Genomic DNA, 14,034 nt, shown 5'->3' with positions numbered 1-14,034 from the left:
TGTACCATATATTACAGTGTTATTAAAAGAATGTCTTCTGCGGGGAAGGGTGTCCACAAATTGGAAAATCTCGAATATCATTATACTAGAAAAAAGGGGAAGACGGACATCCAACAGAATCGAAATCTTGCAGGCCGATTTGTTTGGTAAATGCTGTAACTAAAGTACAGGAACAGCTTCTGTGTCGCAGCCTGAGGGACCACAGACAAGTAATATGTCTCAGATCCCTGTAGCACGGTTTCAGGAAAGAGATGCGATAAATCTAGCAATGAATACTGTGAACACCTTAGACGTTATAGACATAATGATTAATATAGCTGAGGCGTTTGATGATTTATGGTGGTCTGCCCTGTTCAAACGACTGACAGAGTGGAGCTGTCAGTTGCAATTAGTGTTACGGAAAGATAATTGTGGATACATGACAAAGGGCTAACTACAGGGCTCTGTTTGTAGCCCTAAGTTCTGGAATACTGGGATAGAGCAATTTACTGAGGACGTTTCAGAGTATCACGAACACTAGAATCTGTACCGCTTATGCAGACGATCTGCTAATTGTAGTATCTGCCAACACAAGGGCTAAGTTACAGGAAAATAGTAGACTAGTAATTGTTACGTGGAAAGCCAACTGAAGGCAGCATCACACAAAACAGTTTAATGCTGAAACTTCCTGGTAGATTAAAACTGTGTGACTGACAGAGACCCGAACTGGGGAGCTTTGCCTTTCGCGGGAAAGTGCTCTACCGACTCGCGACTCCCTTACAGCTTCAATTCTGCCAGTACCTCGTCTCCTGCCTTCTGACGGAATTGAAGCTGTGAGGACGAATCGCGAGCCGTGCTTGGGAAGCTCAGTCGCTAGGGGACTTGTCCGGGAAAGCAAAGGTTCCGAGTTCGTATCTCGGTCCGACACACAGTTTTAATCAGCCAGGAAGTTTCATATCAGCACACGCTCAGCTGCAGAGTGAAAATCTCATTCTAGTTTACATATCGCTAAAAGGAATATTTTCAAGAACGTAAATTCCCACAATCCGAATAAATGACAAACCTGTGAACAGAAAACTGTATAGCTACCTCTGTTTTAACATCGACAAAAAGCAAAACTTTCTTGCACTTGTAGAAATCGTCTGCCAGGGAGGCATTAAAATCGTAACAACTAGCCAAAGAAGTTTTCAGCTGTCGCCAAGGGCAATAAGATCATACCACAATGCACTCTTAAACATTAATGTCGACAATGGGTCGACCGTTGGGCGCATAGAGCCAGAAAGATAAGGACAGCACAGACTCTACGGCGAGCATACAAAAGTGTACTCTTGTGCCAGAAAGCCGCTTATGGAACGACATCGACTGAGGCGCTGCTGGTGATACGAGGCTTGCTACCTGTGGACCTGACAGTAAGAAAGAGGAATGTTCAATATTGACCCCAAATGGGCTAATATGATAAGGTTAAGAAGATACTGGGCACAGGAGCCACAGCTAAAAAAGAATTAAAGCATGCATTGAAAAGAATGGGAAGAAATCTGAAACAGGCCAAAACAGGAAGATTATAACACCAACGTGAATTGAAACAGCTACTCTCTGAGAGGATTTCGAAGATCTGACCGCACGTGTGTCTAATAGACAACGGTATCGGAATATATGAATTCGGTGAAATTATGAGAGAAATGGAATGGACTTTAACCTTGGGCGTAAATGCACGTAGTAAAATCAGAAATGAATAAAAAAATGAAAGGTCGCCAGTCCAATTAGGCACATTAATTTGGAAATATATGTTTAAGAAAATTGAATATTGGTTATTGAAGTTACTTTCGTTGTGATTTCTCTTTGAATAGCAAACAGGATAAAAACTGATACAGTGCACTCTGAACTGTGTGTACCAGGAGTTACCAATAACGCACACTCAAGTAAATTATAGGGAGTGGAATTGTAGCAAGGTAATACTAATGGCAGCTAGACTCAAAAGGATTACCTAATCAAATACTGAAATGTTACTGCATGAATAGCAGAACTAAATTTTGATATGAGGAGGCTTTTATCTTAACTGACATGACAAAAACAAATGAAGATGAATAATGTCACAAACACAGTGTGTAAGCTCCTCTACAAATATGTTTTCCTTGGCAACAGTAGTTGTTCAAATTTTTCCTAATAAGAGGAGAATATGATGGGGACCCATAAACGAGTATAGTCTTACTAGTCAACGCTCTATGATTATTACTGTAGAAAAGACTAATTCAAAAAGCTAATCTTTCACTTCACTTGGAGTAGGCAATAATTTACTTTGCAAGACAATGAAATAAAACACTGAGCTTAATTAACTTCATAAAAGGAACCATTCATGATAAAAATCGAAACCACACTATTTTTGAAAATGAGCTTAACTTATTTGCCTTTTCATCACCTGTGAAGCAGGTATTCTAGACAATAATATTAACACACTATTGCACTTTAATCCTACAGAACTATATTTTGTAATAAACTAAGGATACTCTTGCAAAACCCTATCCAACTTCACTTTTGTGGTTTTAACTTTAACTTTCACTACTCCTTTTATATTAGACAAAAAATCACTCTTAAACACTTGAATGCAAGAATTGTTCGTTTAAATCAGGATACTCAGTTTTAGTAGCACTTAGGTGAGGACCCTGCATAGGTTCATGATCAGGATAGAAATTATGGTTCCGGACACGGATTTATAATGTTGTGATTATTATGAAACCAACACACAAATCAACTGAACCATGCCCATATACATTACTGAATGTTTTAAGTTAGTGAAACAGTGGCGAAGACTGGTGGCAAGTAGCATGGCGGCTAACTGTACTCACGGCTCTTGATGGTCGAATGCTCTATAAAATCTCTTCTTGGTGTCGGATTTTCAACGTATTAGAGCCATTCCTTTATGCCGAGAATACCAAATAATAGCCAGATCCACATCCAAGGCAAATCCTTGCACCGTCAAAGTGTACCTTACTATGGCTAGCCACATTCTGTCTAACGTTCACACAAAGCAGCCGGTCAGTTCGACCCCCAAAACCACCTTTTACATCGCGATAGCGCCACTCCCGTTGTGGGAAGACTTCCCTACAGCTTTTACATGTTACAAATACAAGTTCCCTAAGCATGAACCAGCTTTCAATAAACATATTCCTTTTATGAACATATACATATTACAATAATTTAGCATTTTACATATACTTTTGCTTTTTTCATATATTCATTACAAAGCTCGAATTTTCTTGTCACATATCGAGGAGTTTAAATAAATGAAAATATACATTCCATAATTGCAGATACACAGTTACATAATATAAACCTACTTCTAATCTATACGGGGTGTTACAAAAAGGTACGGCCAAACTTTCAGGAAACATTCCTCACACACAAAGAAAGAAAATGTGTTATGTGGACATGTGTCCGGAAACGCTTACTTTCCATGTTAGAGCTCATTTTATTGCTTCTCTTCAAATCACATTAATCATGGAATGGAAACACACAGCAACATAACGTACCAGCGTGACTGCAAACACTTTGTTACAGGAAATGTTCAAAACGTCCTCAGTTAGCGAGAATACATGCATCCACCCTCCGTCGCATGGAATCCCTGATGCGCTGATGCAGCCCTGAAAATGGCGTATTGTATCACAGCCGCCCACAATACGAGCACGAAGAGTCTCTACATTTGGTACCAGGGTTGCGTAGACAAGAGCTTTCAAATGCCCCCATAAATGAAAGTCAAGAGGGTTGAGGTAAGGAGAGCGTGGAGGCCATGGAATTGGTCCGCCTCTACCAATCCATCGGTCACCGAATCTGTTGTTGAGAAGCGTACGAACACTTCGACTGAAATGTGCAGGAGCTCCATCGTGCATGAACCACATGTTGTGTCGTACTTGTAAAGGCACGTGTTCTAGCAGCACAGGTAGAGTACCCCGTATGAAATCATGTTAACGTGCTCCACTGAGCGTAGGTGGAAGAACATGGGGTCCAATCAAGACATTACCAACAATGCCTGCCCAAACGTGCACAGAAAATCTGTGTTGATGACGTGATTGTACAATTGCGTGCGGATTCTCGTCAGCCCACACATGTTGATTGTGAAAATTTACAATTTGATCACGTTGGAATGAAGCCTCGTCCGTAAAGAGAACATTTGCACTGAAATGAAGGTTGACACATTGTTGGATGAACTGTTCGCAGAAGTGTACCCGTGGAGGCCATTCAGCTGCTGATAGTGCCTGCATACGCTGTACGTGGTACGGAAACAACCGGTTCTCCCGTAGCACTCTCCATACAGTGACGTGGTCAACGTTACCTTGTACAGCAGCGACTTCTCTGACGCTGACATTAGGGTTATCGTCAACTGCACGAAGAATTGCCTCGTCCATTGCAGGTGTCCTCGTCGTTCTAGGTCTTCCCCAGTCGCGAGTCATAGGCTGGAATGCTCCGTGCTCCCTAAGACGCCGATCAATTGCTTCGAACGTCTTCCTGTCGGGACACCTTCGTTCTGGAAATCTGTCCCGATACAAACGTACCGCGCCACGGCTATTGCCCCGTGCTAACCCATACATCAAATTGGCATCTGCCAACTCCGCATTTGTAAACATTGCACTGACTGCAAAACCACGTTCGTCATGAACACTAACCTGCTGATGCTACGTACTGATGTGCTTGATGCTAGTACTGTAGAGCAATTAGTCGCATGTCAACACAAGCACCGAAGTCAACATTACCTTTCTTCAATTGGGCCAATTGGTGGTGAATCGAGAAAGTACAGTACATACTGACGAAACTAAAATGAGCTCTAACATGGAAATTAAGCGTTTCCGGACACATTTCACCACAACATCGTTTCTTTATTTGTGTGTGAGGAATGTTTCCTGAAAGTTTAGCCATACCTTTTTGTAACACCCTGTATAAGTGTTACAAGATCTTAGCGGTTTCTTCCCAAAATAGAAGAAAGAACCTGAATGTCATACTTCCTTCCGACCAAGGGGCTCCACACTACCTGTCAGGACGTAGCCCTTACACCAGCTACTTGCTGATCGTAAGAAAACGCACCACAGACACAGGGGGTGATGTGGAGCAGTCGACAACCCACACCACATAGTTGGATGGTGTGTCATTAGACAAGATACTACAGACCAGGACAGATTGGTTCAAATGGCTCTGAGCACTATGGGACTCAACATCTTAAGTCATAAGTCCCCTAGAACTTAGAACTACTTAAACGTAACTAACCTAAGGACATCACACACACCCATGCCCGAGGCAGGATTCGAACCTGCGACCGTAGCAGTCCCGCGGTTCCGGACTGCAGCGCCAGAACCGCTAGACCACCGCGGCCGGCAACCAGGACAGAACGTCTTTGTTAATACAATAGTCTATAATATAATAAGGTGAAATATTAGCTTATGAACTGCTAACCTACATGGCTGAGAGACATGTAAGAAGAGGCCATACACTAAGGCAGAACATTCGCCAGGAATAATCTTCCGGAAGCAGTGAGGAGATGAGCCTCTGGGAGGACCAGGAGGGCTTTCCTGAGACCTTGACAGCCCTCTCCTAATATCTGTATCTTATTTTGCACAACAGCACAGGCCTGTGAGCCCTAAATTCTACCGTTACGCTCTAGGAAGCGAACTATCCAGACCAATGAAAAATGTATTTTGGTTCTGATACCAAGTACAGTAGTACCGCGTAGCGTAGTGTCGTTCTTCGTAGTGTAGGTTAGTTCCGTGTACTGTAGTTATGTATAGTAGTGTACTGATGATTATGAAGTCCCATACTTCGAGGAGCGTAGGGAACGATGCGGGAGACCCACGCGGGCCGACTAGGCAAGATCGTAGCGGAGGTGGTTTGCCATTGCCTTACTCTGACCGTAATGGGGATGAATGATGATGATGAAGAGGACACAACAACACCCAGTTGTCTCGAGGCAAGGAAAATACCTGACCCCGCCGGGAATCGAACCCGAGACCCTGTGCGCAGGAAGCGAGAACGCTACCGCAAGACCACGTGCTGCGGACAAGTAGTGTAGTACAGAATCATAAATTACAAAATCTGGGATCCAGCTGCCGGCCGGTGTGGCCGAGCGGTTCTAGGCGCTTCAGTATGGAACCGCGCGACCGCGGTCGCAGGTTCGAATCCTGCCTCGGGCATGGATGTGTGTGATGTCCTTAGGTTAGTTAGGCTTAAGTAGTTCTAAGTTCTAGATGACTGGTGACATCAGATGTTAAGTCCTACAGTGCTCAGAGCCATTTGAACCATTTTTTGGATCCAGCAATGCATTACAGCACAGCAGGAATGTCCCTTCTGGATTTCAGATGAAAATTATCTGTGCGGGTAGTACCCAGAAATTTTCCTTTTTCTGTACTTTAGAAACTGTAGTACTTTATGTGTATATTTCCCCTCCCATTCCCTTAAATACCACAGTGATTAGTTATACTAACACATTTGAAATTATGTTAAAATATTACCAGCTATATTCATGCAAATTCATGTGCAATATGTGGTCTGTCCTTAACCACAATGAAAGAAAATAAATTAAAAAATGGATTAAATGGTTCATAAATGGTTCAAATGGGTCTGAGCACTATGCGACTTAACATCTGAGGTCATCAGTCGCCTAGAACTTAGAACTAATTAAACCTAAATAACATAAGGACATCACACACATCCATGCCCGAGGCAGGATTCGAACCTGCGACCGGAGTGGTCGCTCGGCTCCAGACTGTAGCTCCTAGAACCGCACGGCCACTCCGGCCGGCCGAAAATGGTTCAAATGGCTCTGAGCACTATGGGACTTAACAGCTCAGGTCATCAGTCCCCTAGAACTTAGAACTACTTAAACCTAACTAACCTAAGGACATCACACACATCCATGCCCGAGGCAGGATTCGAACCTACGGCCGTAGCGGTCGCGCGGTTCCAGACCGAAGCGCCTAGAATAAATAAAAAAGGAAACACAACCTATTTAATTTCTACGGTCTATTGGCCAAGAAATTACTCATCACTTTTAATAACATGTCTCGTAGACAGCGTAAGCTCCATTCCATTTAGAAAAAGAAGTAATATGTTTTAACATTTGTGAAAAGAACATTTGTAAAAAAGAACGGCCCTCATGAATTCAAAGTCTACAAATCTGCAAAACTGATGAGATGGAATACGCGTGAACTAAGTATCAACAGATCTCTCTTGTCTGACATACATCGTCACTGAATGGTTCGACATCGTAAAGACATCGTGGAAACTAGTTCCGTAATGCGCTGACGACATCAGAGTGCCTAAAATCAGAACTCCAAAACGTTCGCGACAGAATCAGGAGTCTGTGAAATTTGTTGGTCGTATCGTGACATGCCGGTTTTACAGCGAAAGCTACTACGTCAGTGAGACATATAAGAAAACAATGTGCAGAATTTAAGAAAAACGAGGAAATGGCTCTGCATTATGGTGAACATACACGATAGCAGCCAGTTATCTATATGTTCATAATGGACTACATAGCTTCCACCAAGCACAGCAATTGTTGTGGTGTTCTCTGATTTGGCAGTTCGACGCTGCCTGTTGCGGGTCGGGATCTGGCGTATTTATCTGTCGCTAGAGACAACAGCAATTGGGCGCACCAAAGAGACTTCAAATGACTTGTGATGTAAACAACTACACATTTGCAACACTCCATCATTTCGCACATGGTGCCAAAGAATTGTACAGTACCGGTCCTGGCATCAGCAGCGTCCTACATGTGAAGTAAAAATTTATTCAATTACCCTTTGTTACCACCAATAACCTGCGCCACAATAATGAATTTAGCTTGTAAAACCAGTACAAACATCGTACGACCACTGAATCGAAGTCATCGATTTCGTAGTGACACAAAGAAAGGCTAACAGAACTGTTGTCGCCCTATAGATATCAAGTCACAGCCAAATTTCACACAAGACTCTACCAGTAGCACAGCCAACGAAATATTATTCATGATTTCTCCATTATGTTCTCAGGAAATTTTATTTGTGGGTCCGTAGCTAATAAGGTGCAATTATTGTCGCTAAGAATGAACTGAAAATAGATGCCATAAGAATAATAAAGCGTAACTGTGTGACTGCTATTTCCAAAGAATGCAAACTGACACTTTGGGCTTTCCTAGATTTACCCACTGAACTTGCGTCTTTTGTACCACATCTTCTTGCAGGATGTCTCAAGCCTTGCTCCTGAACTGCACAATCATCGTCAAGATCATATTGCGGCCAGGTTGTGCACTTTTCTCCATTGCCAAGCATAAAGCTTATCTTCGGTTCGCAGGAAATCTGACGTATAAGACAAATACGTTAAGACGAGGTCCATATGTACAATTAAACCTTGAAGTACACGCCTACTGCATTGGAATATCAGAAGCGAAACCGGAGGCTACCACAAACGACGCTTTCACTTTTATTTGTACGTGATAGAACAAGTGCAACGACTTCGGAGCCCTCGGCAGCACAACCACTTAAGGCCACAAGACAAACTGCTGGAACTAGGAGGCAAGCTAGCACCACCGAGAAAGGTAGTCTGAAGACTAATCGAACTCGATGATAGCCACAAAGAACTTCACATAAGAAGCGAAGACAGCTGAAATTCAATACAGCGATGCTACGTAATCCAGTTATTGTCAAGTGCATTAGCTGCGAGGGGAAGAACCTGACTTTGGAAAAAGCGTCGTCCAGTGAGGATCTTTTCGGGGTGGTATACATGTAACCAACAAATGCAAGCCAGAACTTCCTTTATTTTATTATTTTAATGATTTGTGACTGAGAAGGGTTCTTATGTTAAATTTCGTTACATCTATTTCTCACGCTGCTATTTCCAACACCAGTATTGCTGACGGCTGGGACACGTGTTCAAGTGACCATAATTTTAACTTACTATGAATGTTCAGTATTAAAAGGTAACAGTTCTTGCTGACCGTACCAATAGAAACCTATTTACTACACTAATTAACCACTGCAGTGCTGCGATTCGACAACAGCCCCAGAATCGAAATATTCGATAAATTCACAAGAGTTAATACACAGCGTCTAGAATTCAACGTCTGCCCTCCTTTAAGGTCACTGGAGCACAAGATGAGACTGGACAATGATGAATGAGGAGTTGAGGCAGTCTGTCGTCTAATAAAGTCTTTTGAGGTTACCGCGAAAAATGTGGATGATCAGATGGGGAGGTGAACCACGATCCTCAAAAAAAGTGTTCCAGTATCTTTATTATTCTAACACTTCTCTCGGTGTATAGAATAAAATGATTAATAACATGTAAGCTTACCTTTTTTGTAAGTTTGTTGACATTTAATTCCACTTTTCTATCCCTTGTACCGTGTTTTGCATCCTATACGAGAATACAGCGTTCATTACGAAATTATCTTGTTATGTACAGAGTTTATATACAAGATGTCTGACTGAAAGCTGAATTTTTTCTTAGTCATGAACAACATCCCCATCTAAATGTACTGACACGAAACTGTTAGTTTTTCAATGCAATTCAAGCTCCTACGTAAAAAAAAACACCTTTTTTGATGGGTTGATCTGTCTCCTGACTGGATAAATGCAACCCGCCACGAATTTCTCTCCTATGCCAACCTCCTAATCTCATAGCAGTATTTACGGCAAACGTCCTGAATCATTTGTTTTTACCTCGAGTACTTTGAGAATTGTTCCTGATGTAAAATGGGAGTCGATGTGGAAGACATAGAGGAACCGGTATTAGAGTTAACAGGGCATTGGAAGACTTGCGATAAAATAAGGCTCAAAGTATAGGTGACACATCTTAGGAATTTTTAAAAGCATTGGGTGAAGTAGCAACCTAAAGACAACTCAGATTCGTTTGTATAGCCTATGGCTCTGGAGACAGCAATATAATGTCGGAGAAAAATCACCCGCACCGTCCAGAAGATAGCAAAGGCAGATAAAAACGAGAACTGTCGCACAATTAGCTCGACAGATGACGCATCCAAGTTGATGACAAGAATAATGCACAGAAAAATTGAAAATAAAACTGAACGTCTGTTAGTTGGCGGTAAAGGCAACACAGAGGCAGTTCTGAAGTTGTGCTCGATAGCGGAAGTAACACTAAGATCGAGACACCTTCACACGATATGTCAACCTAGAAAGAGCGTTCAACAATGTCGATCGAAATTCTGAGAAAAATCAGTGCAAGCTATGGAAGAAGATAAGCGATATACAGGGTGGCCACTTAAACCTTTCAGCGCAAATATCTCTGAAACAACTGTAGGTATTGAAAAACGGCTTTCGCGGATATGAATATAAGGCAGGGGCTCATAAAAGTAAGTACTATGATACATTCTAAAACGTACGCGGACATTATTTTTAGCACAAAAATTAACACTACATATTTTTTACGCAATAAATAACATAACAAAACAGAAAAAGAAGGCGTTGATTGCATCGCAATACGTCAATTAAATTCCGAGAAATTGGAAAGCAAATTTGACGCTTGAAATAAACGACAGGCGCCGGTATTGCACATCCCGAGATTCAAACGTACACCTCCACGTTGCTCGTAATCGCGATGTGATTGACGTACCACAAAGCAACAAACGTAGTACTTATTGCTATTTACTCTGTTATTAAGTGGGCTGGGAACAATACCGATGTCCAGTCATACAACTATGTACAGCTACCATTTACCCCTCTGTTACATCCTTGGTCAAACATTCATTATGTTTACCCTGCCGGTCAGATTCGGTTTTTCGCTACCTTTATATCCTTTCCAGAACTGTAGTAAAGATCTATAAACCACGAACGAGTAAACCCTTTTCTTACTTTCTGTTGTGTGTGACTGGGATCTTTATTGTTTACAGTGGAAATGGTATTATGTAAAATGTTTGTTGCATCGTTAGTACGTCAATCACATCGTCATTACGAGCAACGTAGAGTTCACATTTGCATCCCAGGATGTGCAATAGTGACGCATTTCCTTTGTTTCAAGCACCAACTTCGTTTTCCAAGTTAATTGACGTATTTCCATGTAACCAGCGCCATTCCTTTGTGATTTTTTCGTTATTTCTTGCGTAAGAAAAAATAACGGGTGTCTATCTAAAAAATTTAAGTTTGTTTTGAAAATGACATTTGCTTACGTTTTAGAGTGCCACAGTATTTACATTGATGAACCCCTGCCTTATATTCTTACCCGTGAAAATCGTTTTTCGGTATCTATTGTCGTTCTAGAGGTACCTGCGCTTAAATTTTTAAGTGAACTACTCTATACAATGCATAGAACTATTAGAAATTAATTAGGCGGGAATAGCAAGAACGAAGCCCTCGGTTTAAATAGGTGTAACACACGGCTGCTACCTTCTTTTCCCTACTGTTCAATTTCTGCAGCGAAGAAGCAGTCTACATCTACATGGATACTCTGCAAATCTCACTTAAGTACCTGGCGGAGGGTCAACTAACCACCTTCACAATAAAAGAGAATTGTGAAGGTGGTTCGTTGAACCCCCCGCCAGGCATTTACGTGTGATCTGCAGTGCATCAAGGTAGATCTATTATTCCAGTCTCGAACAGCGAGCGGTAAAAACGAACACGTATATCTCTCGTGCAAGCTCTGATTTCCGTAATTCTGTCATGATAATCGTTTCTCCCTCTGTTGGCCGGCGTCAACAAAATATTTTCGTATTCGGAGGAGAAGATCCCGACACAACGAGAAACGTCTTTGTTTTAATGATGTCCCCTCCAAATACTGTATCCTATCCGTGACGCTCTCTCACCTATTTCCCGATAATAATGAACGCGCTTCTCTTTTCTGAACTTTTTCGATGTACTCCATTAATCCTATCTAATAAGCATCCCAAAACACGCAGCAGTACTCCAAAAGATGACGGAAAGGCATAGTGTAGGCAGTCTCTTTAGTAGATCTGTTAGATGTTCTACACGTTCTAGCAATAGATTGCAGTTTTTGGTTCCCAGAGACAGAAATAAAAGAAATATTCAAAATTATAACTAAAATTCAGGGAAAAAATATCGGATATCAGTGATAAGACTCGTCGATGACATTGCTCGTCTGAGTGAAAGTTAGCATGAGTTAATGAGTTAATGAATGGAATGAAAAATGTAATAAGTATAGAATAAGGATTGAGACTAAATCGAAACAGAAGAAACTAATGAGGAATTGGTTGGTTGGTTGGATTAGAAGAAGGGGGGGGGGGGCGGGGAGAGACCAAACTGCTAGGTCATCCGTCCCTTGTTCCGAATAAAGCGTAATCGGCGAGCAGCTGTGCACGCCTAACCTGCAGTGGAGGGACTCCCGCCTCCACAAGGACGCTGGTCACCGGACCCGTCCTAAAAACTCCCATCGCTACGCGAACGCCACAGTATTGCACTGTGTCGAGAACACAACGCCGAGGGCGCCGCCGAACCATAAACCACACTCCCATAGACAAGGCGACAGTTTCAGCAGCTTAGAGCGATCTGCACCCCAGTTGGTGTTGCTCAGGCAGCGGAGGGCATCGCTGTGCTGCCAGCACTTCCGCTTATGCTGACGAAGGTGCGGTAGCTAAGTCAATCGGGCATCGAATAACAGTGCTAAGAATCGATATGCCTCCACTATAGTGAGTGGATCGTCAGTAAGGTAAAGCTCTTGTTGCGGATGAGCGTTACGACTCTGACAGAAGTGCAGGACACACGACTTCGAGGCTAAAAAATGGAAGCAGTGGGCTAGAGCCCATGACTACGCCTTATGAATGGCTCCCTGTAGGCGCCGCTCAGCAACACCAGTACTGGAGGAGCAGTAAGTCAAAGGCATACAGAGAAGGCGAGACAGATTGCTCTACAGTGCCGCTGAACTTTTAATAGCCACTAAAAATAGAGAGACACTCAATACAGAGCCCTGAGGTACTCCATTCTCCTGGATATGGATGGATCTATGGGAGGCACCAACTTGGACATGGAAAGTGCGAAGCGACAGGAAATTTCGGATAAAATTCGGGAGCAGGCCCCCGAGACCCCACTCATACAATGTGGCAAGGATATGATGTCTCCATATCGTGTCATACGCTTTTTGTAAATAAGAAATGACAGCAACTTTGTGCTGGCGCCTGGAAAAGGCTGTGCGGATGGCAGACAAGGGGCACAAGATTATTCGTTGTAGAGCGACCCTGGCGGAAGGCGGCCTGACATGGAGCCACTAGGCCACGTGACTCCAGGACCCAACCCAACAGCCGACACACCATACGTTTCATCAGCTTACAAAGAACGTTGATGATGCTAATGGGCCGATAACTATCCACATCAAGCGGATTTTTACCGGATTTGAGCACCAGAATAATGGTGATCTTCCGCCATTGCGATGGGCAGACACCATGGCACCATATCCGCTTGAAGATGACGAGATGTCGCTTGTAGTCAGATGAGAGATGTTTAATCATCTGTGGATCCTATCTGGCCCAGGGGCTGTGTCGGGGCAATGCGCCAGGTCACCGAGGAGCTCCCACTCAGTAAACGGGGCGCTATAGGATTCACCGTGGCGTGTAGTGAAGGAAATCGCTTTCCCTTCCAGCCGCCATTTGAAAGTGCGAAAGCCTGGGGGGTAATTCTCCGATGCAGAGTGCAAAGTGCTCGGCAATCGCGTATGCGTCGGTAGAGAGCACGCCATTGATGTTAACACCAGGGACACCTGTTGGGATCTGGTACGTAAAAAGATGTCTGATCTTTTTTCAGACTTGGGAACGTGACGTATGGCATCCAATGGTCGACACGTTCCTCTCCCAACACTTCTGTTTCCATCGTTTTATAAGCAGGCGCACGCAGGCATGGAGCCGCTTAAAAGACTACTAGGTGCTCTACGGAAGGGTGCCACTTATGTCACTGTAGATTTCGCTGACGCTCTTTAACTGCCTCAGCGACTTCTGGCGACCACCAACACACTGCCTATCGCTGGGGGCACCTTAGAGAACAAGGGATCGCGTTTTCCGCAGCATAAATTATCGTTGCAGTGACCTGCTCAATCACAACATCAATGGCACCACGTGGGAGAGATTCAGCGGTGACAGCA

The sequence above is a fragment of the Schistocerca piceifrons genome, chromosome 7, assembly GCF_021461385.2.
Source record: "Schistocerca piceifrons isolate TAMUIC-IGC-003096 chromosome 7, iqSchPice1.1, whole genome shotgun sequence".
Classification (NCBI taxonomy): Eukaryota; Metazoa; Arthropoda; class Insecta; order Orthoptera; family Acrididae; genus Schistocerca; species Schistocerca piceifrons.
Note: the sequence above shows the minus strand (reverse complement) of the source record.